Genomic DNA, 15,366 nt, shown 5'->3' on the forward strand with positions numbered 1-15,366 from the left:
CTTCACCTCAACAGCTTCGGCTGCCGCCTTCAAAGCCTCCTCTTTAGCCGAGGCCAAAAGCCGTCTCGCCTCGGCAGCATCCTTCTCAGCGAGCTCCCTCTTGGCAGCCTCCCGAGCGGCGCTGGCCGACAGGTCATCATTGGCAGCCAAGGACCGCTTCAGGTTCTCTCGAGCCTCGGCCAGCTCTTGCTCCAACCGAGAGACATCCTCGGCATGCTGGCCGTGACCTTCAATCCCTTGCTCAACAAGAACGATGGACCGGCACATAAGCTCCAGCCCACTCTTCAGCAGGTCCAAGGGGGCGACCGACCGGATCGACTCCCGGGTCCCCTCAGGGAGAGCCACGCGAACTCTACGCGTAAACTTGTGACTACCCCCTAGAAGATCTAAGGCCGAGGTCGGCGGCCGATGACCACCAGCTGAAGCACCGGATGCTTGCTCCACGTGCCGAGGCGAGAGAGAGTCCACCTCGACCAACTCGCAGCGGGAAGGAGGTGGCGTCGGCAGAGAGCCGGGGGAACGATAGGTGGTGGCAATGTTACCACCATCCCTCGCCCTTTTCTTGGACTTCCGGGAAGGACCGACCGGGTCCCTCTCGGCAGCAGGGGCGGCAGGAGCGTTCGCAGGAAGAACGTCGATGCTTCGACGTCCCTTTCGGTCAGCCGCCCTCTTCCGGTATTCGTCAAGGACGCTAACGCCGGCCGGTTTCTCTTGAACCATTATAGCTGCACAACAAAAACACAAGTTAGAAAGCGTTAACGAAATTACCGACCGGCACAACAAAAACGCGAACCCATACCCCTAATGGCCGCCCAACGCGCTGACTCGGTGTATGCACCGATCAGCGATCGGCAAGGAAGCTTCCTTGGGAGTGCGTCGAAGAAGGAGAGAATCTCCACCTCCTCCTCACTCTCCGTCGGCCTCGGCCAAAACTTAAACCCTGTGGGTTGGGAGGTCCAATATAAGGGAAACCGAGACCGACCGGCTCGGTCAAAGAAAAAAGCCGTCGCCTCGGGCCGAATGACGACCTTGACAAACTTTTCCTTAAACCGTTTATACGAGATCGCGAAGGAGTCGAACAATACACGTCCTGGCCGGCCGGCCAAAGAGAGCCAAGAGGCTAAACGACCGGGGTAAGAACCATAGTAACAAAGAAAAGAAGAAGGGGTGGGGCGAAGCCGCATGACGTCACACAGCAAGCGAAACGCTTCAAGGGACGCCCACGTATTTGGATGCACTTGGGTGGGCGCCACGTTGAGCGTCCGTAGGATGCCCATTGTGAACTCATCAAAAGGGAGGGAGACGTGAAGATCTGAAAAAAAGCAAGTATACATATAAAAAAAGGGAGGACCGGCATCAGCCCGACCCATACACACCCTCTCGGTCGGACCACAAGGCAGGATTCTAAAGTAATCTGGATCCCTAGAATCGTCGGAGTCCTCGCCCGCTTTCAACACCGGGTACTTAGCCAAAAATTTGGCCACAGACTTCTCGGTATCATAAGACGACAAGAACTCAACAACACTAGGATCCACCAAACTAAAATCCGCGAGTGGAACGGCCGTCGGGGGTGATCCTGGCCGGTCGCCAACGCTAGCGGGGGGAGAGTCCGGCCGGGCGACAACGGTAATAAGGGGAGAGTTCGACCGGTCAACAGCGTTAACCGGGTCGTCCCCCCTAACAACCTCTACCATGGGTGGCACCTCGGCCACCCCAGCCGATAAGGAATCAGTGGCAGACGAAGAGGATGATGAAGAGGTTGACAAAGAGGAAGAAAGCCCAAGGGCAGGAGAAGGACGACCGAGAGCGAGGGAAGAATGACCGGACGAGGGGGATGTTGGCCGAGACACGGATAACATCACTAACCTGTGAAAAGAAAAGAAAGGCGAAGGCAAAGCTTAGCAAGAAGGCCGAACGGTCACTCGGTTCTTAGAGCAGTGGGCGATGGAAGGCTCGGCTATCAGATAAACTAACTCAGAAAATGCAAGGTTTCAACACTGTTGAAGACCCCTATTTATAGGGCCCATGGGCCTCGGAATTCGAAGCGACGAGTCAATCTCAACCGTTAGATCTCTTAGATCCAACGGTTCACAATACTTCCCGCCCGAAAAACCCCTCATTAATGCCAATCATGTCACGTCACGCCGCCCAGGTCACATCACACCTCGAGAAATGAAATAGCCGCACGACCAAGGGAGACCGACCGACCCCCATCATTAAAGACTCATCGGGCATAACTTACGCATCTGCCCTTGAGTCTGGGGGGCAAGTGTACCGGTACGGGGCGAGGCCGGGACCCACCTGGCTGCCCGATGCCCAGTCAACCTGACCGAGAGCAGGGGAACCTGGCTGAGGCCTTAGAAGACTTGGCCGACAGGCCGAAAGGTCGAGACCTTAGAAGACTTGGCCGGCAGGCCGGCAGGCCGAGACCTTGGAAGACTTGGCCGACTGTCCTAAAGGTCGAGACCTTAGAAGACTTGGCCGGCAGGCCGGCAGGCCGAGACCTTAGAAGACTTGGCCGACTGTCCCAAAGGTCGAGACCTTAGAAGACTTGGCCGGCAGGCCGAGACCTTGGAAGACTTGGCCGACTGTCCGAAAGGTCGAGACCTTAGAAGACTTAACTAAGACGACCGAGACCGCAAGGATTTGGCCGATGGCCGACCCACACCACGGGAACTTGGCCGATAGCCGAACCCTGTTACAATTAACACTCAAACAAAGGTCAGTAAAGCTAATCCATCATCAAGAAGTAGGTAATGCAACCCTAAGAGGTATCTACCTCGATAAACGGGCCCAACAAGGTAGGCCCATTAGAATAATATAAATAGCGCGCATCCCAAGGAGTAAGGTATGTCATTATTACTGTTCACCTACCTGAGAGCTAACCACCCGCTTTACTGACTTGAGCGTCAGAGTGCCTTCGCAGGTACCCCCACCATCCGGTGTTCACCCGACGACCGAGTCCCGAGTGCCGAAAGATAAGCAGAAGGAAGAGAAGGATCCCAGTTCATCACTCAACCACCTGCCCGACCGAAGGAAGGAGAAGAAGACTTCAACAGTTCTCTAGGTCCCATCTCCCTATCAGGAACAGTAATCTTGATCATACGTTAATTCAATTAGCTAATTCATTTTAAATTAGACAACGATACATCTTGATTTATGTTGTTAAATTTTTTTTATCAAGTATTATAGTATATTTGATTTAAATTTTATACGTTAAAAATATATAAAATTATATTTTATTTTTTATTATCCCTAAGTTATGATACTGTGATCTTTTAAAATTATCTTGTTTTTTTTAAGAAAAATAAAATAAATAAATGAGTTTCTTTATAATCTAATATTAATTTATTGAAAAAAAAATATAGAAAAATTATAGGAGAGAATAAAATCATCTTTACTTTAGAAATTTTAATTTTAATTTTTTTCTAAACATATCTTATGTATTATTTAACAATTATAGTTCTCTAAGTGAAGAGGAGAAAGACTTAAAATTTTTCAAAGTTGTCTTCATAAATTTTATTTATATATTTCTCCTGGCTGATAAAAGATAATAGACCCACCGTTAATATATGGGTTTTGGTCTAGTCCCCCATATTTTTGTATTTTCTTTTTTTTTTCTTTTTTTAATAATATTTTTTTTATGTGATGGCAGATGATTGTTGTTACTTGAGGTGTCAGCTTAGTTGGGATGTCAAGTTGCATAGTGATGCCTAACACGAAAACTTTATAAAAAATAAATAAATAAATATTGTTACGTGCCTGACGCACGCTTCCATGCTTCCACTCGTTCCAAATATGAAAGTTACACGAGCAAGACACGAGTATTCTTCATGTTGATATGAACCACAACATTTAAGAGCATCTCTTGTAACAGAGGAGATATTTCTACTATCATAAGTTTAAAAATCCGAATTTTATAAGATACTTTTCATCGATATTATAATAAATTCAAGATCTAGAATTTTAAAATTATAGAAATAGAAAACTTATTTTTTATATTAAAAAAAAATTATATAAGATAAATATTCTATATAATAAATAAAAAATCATTTACAATAGTCAATAAAAAATATTTTTTAAAGTTGATATAAATAATATATTATGAAATAAGTTCTTGTATCAGAAAAAAAAATGAGATCTTAAAATTAAGGTGACATAATAGATCTCAAAAAATAAATTAGAAGTTACCACTTCATTAATGCATATAAACTAGATTGATAATGTGTTTGGTTCACAATAGAAAATACTAGAATTAATTTTGCTTATAGTCTGACTTTAGTAAAAAAGACAGATGTTAGTTAGTAAGATAATTATCTCCAAATTTCGGTTTAACTAGAAATAAATAAAACAATTTTTACACTGATTTCAGAATTTTTACACTAAATTTTGGAAATAATGATATAGGTAAGAACACTGTCTAAACATAAATAATTTTCTCTACAATCAATTTTGAAATGATATATACTCTCAACTTTTTGTTCGTACTAGACAAGCATCCATTTAGTGTTTTGTTCTCCATTGAAAGGAATGAACTAATTGTTTCAAGTTTAAAATGTTAGGAAAATACGTGTCTTTTGCATCATGGTTCCAAAGAAAAAAAAAATCAATCAGCCAAAAAAGTTTTAAGATTGGTAATTGGTGTTTGATGAACGGAAATGATTTTATCTATAACCTCTAACAGTGATAACAACACGAGGGTTTTTCTATGAAGCTACCATTTTCTTTCTATATTCTTTTCAATTCAATAGTATATTTTGATTCTTTTAATAACGCTATTGAAATAAAAAGTGATTTATGTATGAATCTCTTACGTTTAGGTACATGTTTTGTTTATATGTGTTGTTCTTATTTTTAATTTCAAATATCTACGGTTGGGTATGAAGCCATGATCAATTGAGTTGGGCTGAGTAGACACCATGTTTTAGTGAGTGAGCTTAATCATTGTGTCCCTTTATTATCTCTATTTATCTCTATTTAAAGAGATCATTGTACTTGTAATTGGTGTGCAACAGAATAGAATGAAAACCTAGTAGTTGCCCGTGTGGATGTAGGTTGCAGTTGGCGATCGAACAACTTAAATCTTGTGTTGTTTATTTTTTTGCAGTTGATTTGTGATTGTGTGTGATGCTTTCGTGTGCGTTTTTCCCATCAAGTGGTATCAAGAGCCTTGGTTCGTTTACACACTAGAGATCCGATCAGCAGAAATTAATCAACGAGACGTGAAAATTGCGGCTACAGTAGCATCCCAAAACTAGGGTTTCGCAGGGGTTGCAGTAGCGTCCCAAAGTTAGGGTTTCGTAGAGGCGGCAACAACATCCCAAAGCTAGAGTTTTGCAGGGACGACAACGACATCCCAAAGTTAGGGTTGCATGTGCGTTCTGCAGGTGTGCTGGTCTGAGACGGCACGGAGTGCAGTGCGACGACGGTGGTGGTGCGGAGCGCGAACAACGGTGGTGCGCGTCCTGGCAACTGCGGTCCAGTGCGGCGGAGCGCCAGTGCATTGGGGACTGCAACCAGGTCTGTTGGTGACTGATTTTGGGTGGTGAAATTTTTGTGGTCTTGATTAAAAAAAAAAAAAGATTGTCAAGATTTGAAATTAGTTGTACCGAGTATCTCGACTAGTCGTTTGAGATGGCAGAAGACGGGAAGTTTCGAATTGAAAATTTGATGGTACAAATTTCAGTTGATGGAAAATGCAAATTGAGTATTTGCGAGTTCAGTTAATGAGCACATCAATATGATCTTAGCCATACTTATGTCAGTGGGCATTAAGTTCGATGATGAAGTTCAAGTTTTACTACTGCTATTATCTTTGCCTGATAGTTGGTTTGGAACGGTTACAGTAGTTACCAATTCAGCAAGATCCGATGGATTCACTTTTTAGAAGATTCGTGATCTCATTCTTGGCGAGGATGTCAGAAGAAGGAGTTCTGGGGAATTATCTAGTGAATCGCTATATGTCATCAGAGGTGAGAAAAATATCAAAGATAGTGGGAGCAAGAACAAAAGAATGAGTCAGTCAAAGACTCGGGATTGCTCAAGTGTAACATGTTGAAACTACAAGGAGGTGGGGCATTTCAAGAATCAATGCCCAAATGATAAATAAGTCAACATTGCAGAAGACTTCGCAGACGAGGACATTTTAGTCTGTTGTGCGGATAGCAGTGTGGATTCCTGGGTCATGGATTCTGAAGCATTGCAGAATCTAATTATTGGAGACTTTGGAAAGGTAAGACTAGCGGACAACATAACTTTTGATGTTACGGGCATGGGTGACATAGTGTTGAAGACACCAGTTGGTTTATGGACTTTGAAGGATGTCAGAGTTGTTCCAAGCTTGAGGAAAAGTTTGATTTCTGTTAGGTAGTTGGACGAACAGGGACATGAAGTGAAGTTCGAAAATCAGCAGTGGAAGGTCGTCAAGGGAAATCTTGTCATGGCGTGCAGAAGAAAGAGAGGTTCGTTGTATATGGTCGGATTACCGCGTCTGAGGGAGTGACCATCCCAGTTCAGAAGATAAACAAAGTCCGGTTCACAGAATCTCGTGGGCAGAAGAGGGTTGTCTTTACAAGAGAGAAACCCAGAGCCACAGGTCAGATTCAGGATGAACAAGCATGGAAAGGTTCAGGTAGACCAGTCAGAGGTACTTATGGCAGTGGGAGCACAGGTTGTGCTTCAGCTGAGGTTCCTAGACGACAGTGGGTTAGGAGAACCAGTTTTCCAACTGTTGAAACTTCTCCAGAAAATTTCTTGTTGAATATGGAGAGTGTTTGTTCTCAGGTTGTTCCAGGATCTGGCAATTCCTGTAAGTGGGAGCCGGTAGGAACAGAGAATGGGTCAGTGTCTGACGTGTTGAAACTCAGAGGAGTTTTAACGAAGTCTTCAAAATGATTAAGAAGGCTGGTGGCAACTAGAGGTGGAACATTGAGTTTCGTCGACAGATTACAGAAGTACATGTACACAGTTGAAGCGTAGGTGAACATTGTTCCGTGACTTCAAGTGGAAGATTGTTGGGTATGAAGTCAAGACCAATTGGGTTGGGCTAACAAGACACCATTTACACAGTTGAAGCGCAGGTGAACATTGTTCTGTGACTTCAAGTGGGAGATTGTTGGGTATGAAGCCAGGACCAATTGGGTTGGGCTGAGTAGACACCATGTTTTAGTGAGTGGGCTTAATCATGTGTCACTTTATTATCTCTATTTATCTCTATTTAAAGAGATCATTATACTTGTAATTGGTGTGCAATAGGATAGAATGAAAACCTAATAGTTGCCCGTGTGGATGTAGGTTGTAGTTGGCGACCGAACCACTTAAATCTTGTGTTGTTTATTTTTTTGCAGTTGATTCGTGATTGTGTGTGATGCTTCCGCGTGCGTTTTTCCCATCACCTACGACATCACTCAAAAAGGAAAAAGAGAAAGATGAAGATGAAGATAATATATACATTTAATGAAGCTTTGTTGTTCAAATGGAAATAATGTTTTATAGCATAAAAGTTAAGGTTGTGTAGAGACATTATCAATTTTAAATATGACAATTAGAGAAATCTAAAAAAATAAAAATAAAAGTCTAAGAAGAAATTTGTGGAAGATTTGCAAGGAAAACGAACAATATAATTAGTTTGATACTAATATAACATGAATAAGAAACATTGGAAAATAATTAGTTTTTGGAATGATACTTGGTTAGGAACAATAATGTTTGTCCTAAGATATCGATACAATAATTCAAACTCGAAAGAGACCATTATAGCATATCTTGAATTTTGGGATGGAGATATATGAGAATGGAGATTTGTTGGAAGAAGAGGGTAGTATTCATGGGAAGTATATCATTTGGACTAAATGATGCAGGAAATTACAAACATCAAAACTAATAAGACATGGGATGACGATTGGGTTTGGAAGGGAAGAAAGAATGAAGGATACATTGTTAAATGAACCTATGAGATTATACAAGTTGTGCGAATCAAAGATGTATCTGTAGTGTTCTCCATGTTGTGGAAAATTAAAGTGTTACCCTCATCCTTATATTTTGTTTGGAGAATTATGTAAACACAAGACAACCTAGCTAGTAAAGAGTGTTGGGGGAGAGTGACATATGTGTTATGTGTGGAAGTACTTAAGAAATGGTAAATAATTTGTTTTTTAGTTGTAGGGTGGTAAATAAGGAATGCAATCTTTGTTGGCAGTGGCTAGGAGTATATATGGTATCATATAATCAATCCATGGACCATTTCCTTCACTTCACACGGGATTCAAACAAGAATTCATGAAGGAGGAGGTTCTAAAGGATAGGTGAAGCTGGAATGCAAAGAAATTTGAGAAAATATATAAGATAACGTCATATAGGCAGTGTACTTATTCATACGTGGAGGTTTTATGAAACATGTTAATGATAAATGTTGCTTTGTGGTTTGTTTTGTTATAATATATGAATATACAAAAAAAAGTTGCATAAAAAATAAAAGTGAATTAGTATGGTTGGTGGAGAACTTGACACAAGGTACTCATTCATTCATTCATATATATATATATATATATTATAAAATCCATGCATAAATTACATTTTTTCTTCTCGAGATGAATTTATCATAAATAACTTGTAGAAATTTTGATATTTTAAGTTATTAGGATAGATGAGATGAAGTTTCAAAAAAAACTTTTAGTTATAGACCTTATTATATTTTCATTTAACACGTTACAATACATAATGTTTTGGTAAAATGGAAGAGGTAAACAAAAGAAAAAGAAAATCAAAGCAATGGCATGTGAAATGTTCATTTATGTATTCTCTTAAAAAAAGAAGTCATAAAGTGCTGACATGATATGCTCTTTACTAGAAGAATAAAAATATATATGAAGTAAATAAAGTTTAAGTTGTTCTATAATGACTTTAATTTAATCCTAAAACCTATAGAAATGTATGAATGCGAACTATGATATATATAAACAAATAGTCACAATTCAAAATCTTTATTCAACTGTCATTCATTGTTCTTATTTGGTAGTTGTAGTAGAAATTAATTACTTTTAGATTCAAATTTATATACCCTTGGTATTAATGAGTGTACTGAATAGGAATGATCGGGACTTCGATCTAAGCATTTGGTTGTGGTCAATTCAACTTTGGGCCCAAAAACAGGTCATGGGCTCGGCCTAGTTTTAATGGTAAGCTTGATAAAAGAGCAAAAAATATTAAGTTTGGTTATAAGGCATGTGTTAGTTATGTATATATGTGAATATAAAGTTGTTAGTTAAGTATATATGTGCATATAAAGTTGCTAGTTAAGTATATATGTGCATATAAAGTTGTTAGTTAAGGATATATGTGAATATAAAAGCTATTAGTTAATGAATTTATATTAATGAATATATAAGTTGTTAATTAAATGTAAGTCAAAGTTGTTGGGAATTAAATAGTTAGCACCCGAGAGTGATGGTGCACATGTAAAACAAAATGTTTTTCTGTTATTAGCACCCGAAGATAAGAGAGGAGCATGTGAATAGGTGATTTTTCTGTTATGATTAACTGTTTTTTATTGAGATTATATTCTCGCTAGTGAAAGTTGTTGAAGGGATATCTATAAAAGGGGTTTGAGTTCCCCGGAAAAGATATGTTGTTTATGAGTACTAGAGATTGAAACTAATTATTATTTTGTATGCTCTCACTGACTTAGATTGTCGGAGTGTGATCAATAGGTAGAGCCTTCTCTGTCTCAACGAAGCGTTGTTCCAATGCGCCAAGAGGAGACAAACCAAAAGTGGAGCTTGTCCATCCAGTCAACCCGATGTCAACCAGAGAGAACAATGACTAATGACACTAACTCGTTCTGAAGATGTAGACTCATGACTCTTTTATATCCACTAATAAGTTGTAGACCCATGACACTTAGTTGACACCCAATTTGAAGAAGTTTTCTTTCAATTTTTTGTCCATTTGAATTTAATCAAGCTTATAAACATAGTGTTTGCCCAAAGCTACATATCAGTGAAGTGATGGAGTGGCTTAAGTCACCACAGGTCTTTTAGTTATCATGTTTGTGATTAGGTCCATGTTTAGCTAGGGAATTTATAACTAGAATAATATTGCAAAGTAATAGATCAACTTATGAAGAGTGTTTCAAACTGAATTACCTTAAAGAGTTATTTGTAAGTTGTTTCATAGTGGTAGGAGTTGCACTATTGCTCGAGATATCACAATATTGGAAAAAAATAAGATCACACGTGAAAATTTCGTTGGATTCCCTACATTTATGTTCTGTATTGAATTGTATATGTTGTAACAAAGTTTCCTATTTGTTGAGGAAAATCTAGTGAACCTAAAATTTTCTTAAGAATAAGATTCACGTGCATGAATTAGACATATTTTATATGTACTACATTCAACATATTGGATAAAACTTCATGAAACATTTAAATAGTATAACACTAAAAATGTTTTGTAAATAGGATAAACAACATACTTTTAACATTATATATATATACCTTTTTTTACTTTAATTTCCTTATTTTATATAAAACGTATGCAATGACTAAGCCTTAATTCAACTACTATAACATAATAAGAGACGTGAATCCAAAAGCAACACATTAGGTTGATGAGATTCCAAGGAGTAAAGGACACTTGTATGGGATGAATAACGATGTTAAGAAAACATGACGATAAACCTAGATAAATCCATTAATTTAGTTATGAAAATAACTAAAAATCTTTCATGGTCATTGTTACATTTATTAGGTTAACAAATTTTTTATTAAGAAAGGAAGAAAGGTGACCACAATGAAAAATGTTGTTCATGTCTATTCTAAAGTTGCAACAAAGACATTAGAAGATGCTCAATTAAAGAAAAATATTCGAAAAGTGCTTGAATTTAATCAAGCTCACATTAAATATTGGTGGAGGAGATAATCAAAACAAGAGGGGTTCAACTAGGTAAAAAAAAATCATTGCGAGACTGGACAAATTGTAGTGCATTTCAAAAACTTCACTTATCATGTTTGCATATGCAAACACATCCACCATGACTTTGACATGTTCATCAACCTATACAAGTTGGATGAAGTTATGAAAGTCTCTGATAATTTGTTTATGAAGTTGAGACATGAAGAATAATGGCCAAAACATGAGGGCCCACATGTGCCCCAATCTTCAAACTATAAGAAGTTTCATGGGTTGCTCAACATCCTCTAGAATCAAGGTTGAAATGAACATTAAGGAACAAAATTAGACCAAAACGTTATTCATATTGTTAAACACCCGACCATATATGAAATAGTTGTCCCAACCGTTCTAACTTTAGGCTCAAGTTCTAACAATTAACATTACATTAGATTCAACCGTGTATTTTTTTAACTTGTAATGAAAGTAATAAAGATTTTATTTTGGTACTTTACACTATTTTTTACTTACTTTTTTTTTCTTTATAGTGAACAACCAATTTAGAAAAAAAATGAAATCTTTCATTTTCAGAAATATTAGCATCAAGTAACTTGAGTGTTAAATCTTGGCAACAAAGAACAACTCACGATCTACAAATATTACATACATTTACCTAAATATTTTTGAACAAAAAATGGTACCATTAAATTCATTAGTAGAAAACTACAAACAACAATCAAGGTTCACATAAATTAACTCTAGTATTATACCAAATAAATTGCAACATATTCTCCATGTCACCATCCACATGTCATACACATAAGAGTCACCTAAATTCACATCTTAGATATGTGCATTGTGTTTAATTCACATATTGAACACATGACAACCACTTCAATCTACATTTTTGATAACTGACATTTACCTCGATCTCCATGCTCAAAATAGACAATGTCATTGACATTATCAATAATAATAATTTTTTAAAATAAATTTATCTAATTGTCCAGATCTTATTATCATTAATAATTAATTATATTTAATAAAGGTATGTAACAAAATATTCATATTAACTAGATTTATTAATTTATTTAAACTAAAATATAAATTTATATTTAAAATATTAGAATTTTTTTTAGTAACGTTCAATGTTTAATTTTAAAAAAAATCATTATATTAAATTTCATATTTTTCAATACATAAATTGGACTCACTTAAACAATTTAAAAAAAAACATATTTATAAATACGATATAAAATTCATTTTAATACATTTACCCTTATATTTATATTTCAAATTTTATCTTTATTTTAATCCTTATCATTTTAATGATAAAATATAAAATATTAATATTAAAAATAAAATTATACAAAAATACAACATATAACAATTCCTTTCAAATTTTAATTTTCAAAAAATTTCCTCCCAATCAAATAAGTTAATAAATTATATTCAACAAATTTTTATCTTAATTATATTTTAAAAATTAAATAAAATAGTAATTAAATTATAATTATTTTAGAAATATATTTTAACACTTATTCCAATCTTAATTTTAATTTATTTATTAAATTCAAAAACATTTATTAAACTTAAGAAAATTATATATGTTTCATTAATTAATTATTGAAAGAAATTTGGAAATATTTTTTTTTTCCAACTTTTGATTTAAAAAATATAGAAAACAGGCTAAAATTTGATTTCTCATAACCGAACTGTGAGCGCGACTCTATATATACATAAATATACATGGAGACTAAAATTCTATTTTTCATATACTGGATTTTGATTGGGCCATTGCACTCTGCATCCCATATAATTGATCTTTCACTCCATAAAAAATAAATTTCTAATTCTACTCTTCATATTCAATTTTTTATAAACTGAATTTTGATTGGACCATTGTATTTTGCATCCTCATATAATTGAATTTTGATTTTACCATTGCATTTTGCATCCTCATATAATTGATGTTGCAAGTCCATAAAAAATGAATTTTCAATTTTATTCATGTATTTTGGATTATGTCTGAAATTTATTTTCAGATAAAAAATGCATACAAAACTTCAAAATTCTAGAACCTACTCAGATTATCACACAATCCAAAAAAAGAAAAGAGTTGCTTTATAAATCTGAAGTGAGATGTTTTCAACATTTTACAAGGGATGCACCTTCAAATCATAGGGTGCAGAATGTAATGGCCTTCTGGCTGTAGGAAGTAAATTGTGTCTCTAAGTAATTGAATTTTCTTCCTCCACAATTTTTAAATTCTAAAATTACTCTTTGACAAAAAGGTGTACGACTTTTTTTTGTTTTTAAATTGTATTGTCCGTATATCTTTCAAACTTTAAAATTTGGAATATAAGTATTCTAAATTCTAAAAATTGAAAAGTATTTTCAAACTTAAAAGATACATTTTAAATTCTAGAATTTGAAATATAATTTTATTTTTTGAATTTTTATTTTTAAGAGTTTAAAATTTTAGAATCTGAAAGAAAAAAGAAGAGGGATCAATGAAAAAGATGAAGAAAAGCACAAAGTTGTCATTTCACGTCTTCTGTAAATATGCAAGATGAAAACATAGAGGAGCAGAAAGAAATTGCCTTACCTCAATCTAAGTTTAATCTCCCACTGCAAGTCTTGGGCCTTCATCAGTTTATAGTTTGTCTGATTCTCCCTGCACCATATCATTTATGATCTACACCCAACACATTTATGTGAAATGTCCATTTTATCCTTAATAATTTTAAATTTTTGTCTTTTGGATATTCATATCCGTAAGTCAAATTACAAAGTTCCGGATATACAAATTTAGAACTAATATGTCACTTCTGGATTTCACCATCCAGAAACTTATTTAGACAGTATAAATGACCTTCCGGATGTCAAGATCCATAAGCAAACATAAATGAGTTATGGATCTCAATCCTCAACATCATTTACAACACACCATTTTGGATATGAAAACCCAAAACTCATTACTCACTTCCGAATATGACCATCCAGAAGCTTAAATAAAATATAAAAATGACCTTCCGAATTTCGAAATCCAGAATGTATTCCAAATATTGAAATCCGTAAGTAAATGTGTGAAAATAGCATAATGGAGTTTTAAAATTTTCGTTGGGTGCAAGTCAAAATTAATTGGGTGCAGAAAGTAATTGTCTTATACTTTTTATTATTATTGGGCTTTCGTTGCCACCAATTGCATTTTGTACTTTCCATATTTTATTTACGCACCTCCCATCACGGTGTAATTGCAAAATTAACTTTTCAAAAAATTTAAATCTTTTAGAAAAAGTTTTAGGGAATGTGTAATACCAACAATTTGTTGGATCTCTCGGAAAAGAACAAAATAAGATTGCACTCAAAATAGCAAATCAAGCAAAGTATTTGTAGTGGAGGTAAAACCCTAAATCAAAGAAAACACACAAAACGACATTTAATGCAAAATCAAAATAATTTCAAAAAAAATTATTGACATATTTCGTCATATTAGACATAACGCTTTTCTGAAAAGGTAAAAACTTTATGTTTGGGGCTAGTGTACCAGCAGGATTGAGAGATGTGACTTAGAGGTCATACCGAGAATTACATATATATAAAAAAGATAAAATAAACATTGTAGTAAGGCCCAAGTTATTAAAGATCCAGATTAATGGGTGTGCATAAAGTAATAAAGAGGTGCAGAAAGAAAGGCCCAAATAAGGTATAAGTCCTACAAGAAAATTCTATAAATAGAGGATCAATCCAAGAGATAAGATAGAGTGAATTTTATCTGATAAATGTAAATTTGTTTCTTACTTTGGCATCTAAGCGTCTTGCAGGTACACACACCCATCCGTGAGAACAGAAACCGGAAATCCAATCTGGAGAGAAGCCGAAAGTCCAATAACTGAAAGATCAGTGGAAGAAGTTTTTTGTCAACTTGTTTGAGTGTTCTCGGTCCCTTTTGCAAGAATAAAATGTATTAAAAACAAACTTACGCATTACAAATCCTAAAGCTCACCTGAAAAATAAATTTTAGAGCAAGGATTTCAAATATTTGGAAAAATTGAAATGTATAATCTAGAATTAACGTTTCTGAAAACATATCAGAAGGATTATTCAGGAACACCCCCACAATACAATTTTTTGTTACATAATAATGTTTCTAAAATAATTTTAAAATATTTTGAAATATTTATTCTAGAAACATAAGAATATGAAACATTGCAGAATATCCTTTCCGAACAACTCTTTAAAAGCTTCTAGAAAGCTTCTTCTAGAATGACATTGTGAGTTATTCTAGTGTTTCGGGACAATGTATTTTGACTTCGTTGTTTGGCTCGAATATATGAAGGTTTGTTAGCATATCAGAGTTCTCCACTAATCTTCAATATATGTTGATAATATATTGTATGTCAAAAAATACCTCATAATCATATTAAATTCATTGGTATTTGACTAAAGAAAAATGTTTAAACAATATCGTGTATT

The 15,366-nt window shown here is 35.7% G+C and overlaps 1 pseudogene; it reads right to left on the reverse strand.

The window, feature by feature from the left end:
* Positions 1-9,799: 9,799 nt before the first annotated feature.
* Positions 9,800-10,062, reverse strand: LOC150025958 (monothiol glutaredoxin-S2 pseudogene; annotated as a pseudogene).
* Between the last annotated feature and the right edge of the window lie 5,304 nt (positions 10,063-15,366).

This window comes from Phaseolus vulgaris, chromosome 7, assembly GCF_051622355.1.
Source record: "Phaseolus vulgaris cultivar YP4 chromosome 7, ASM5162235v1, whole genome shotgun sequence".
NCBI lineage: Eukaryota > Viridiplantae > Streptophyta > Magnoliopsida > Fabales > Fabaceae > Phaseolus > Phaseolus vulgaris.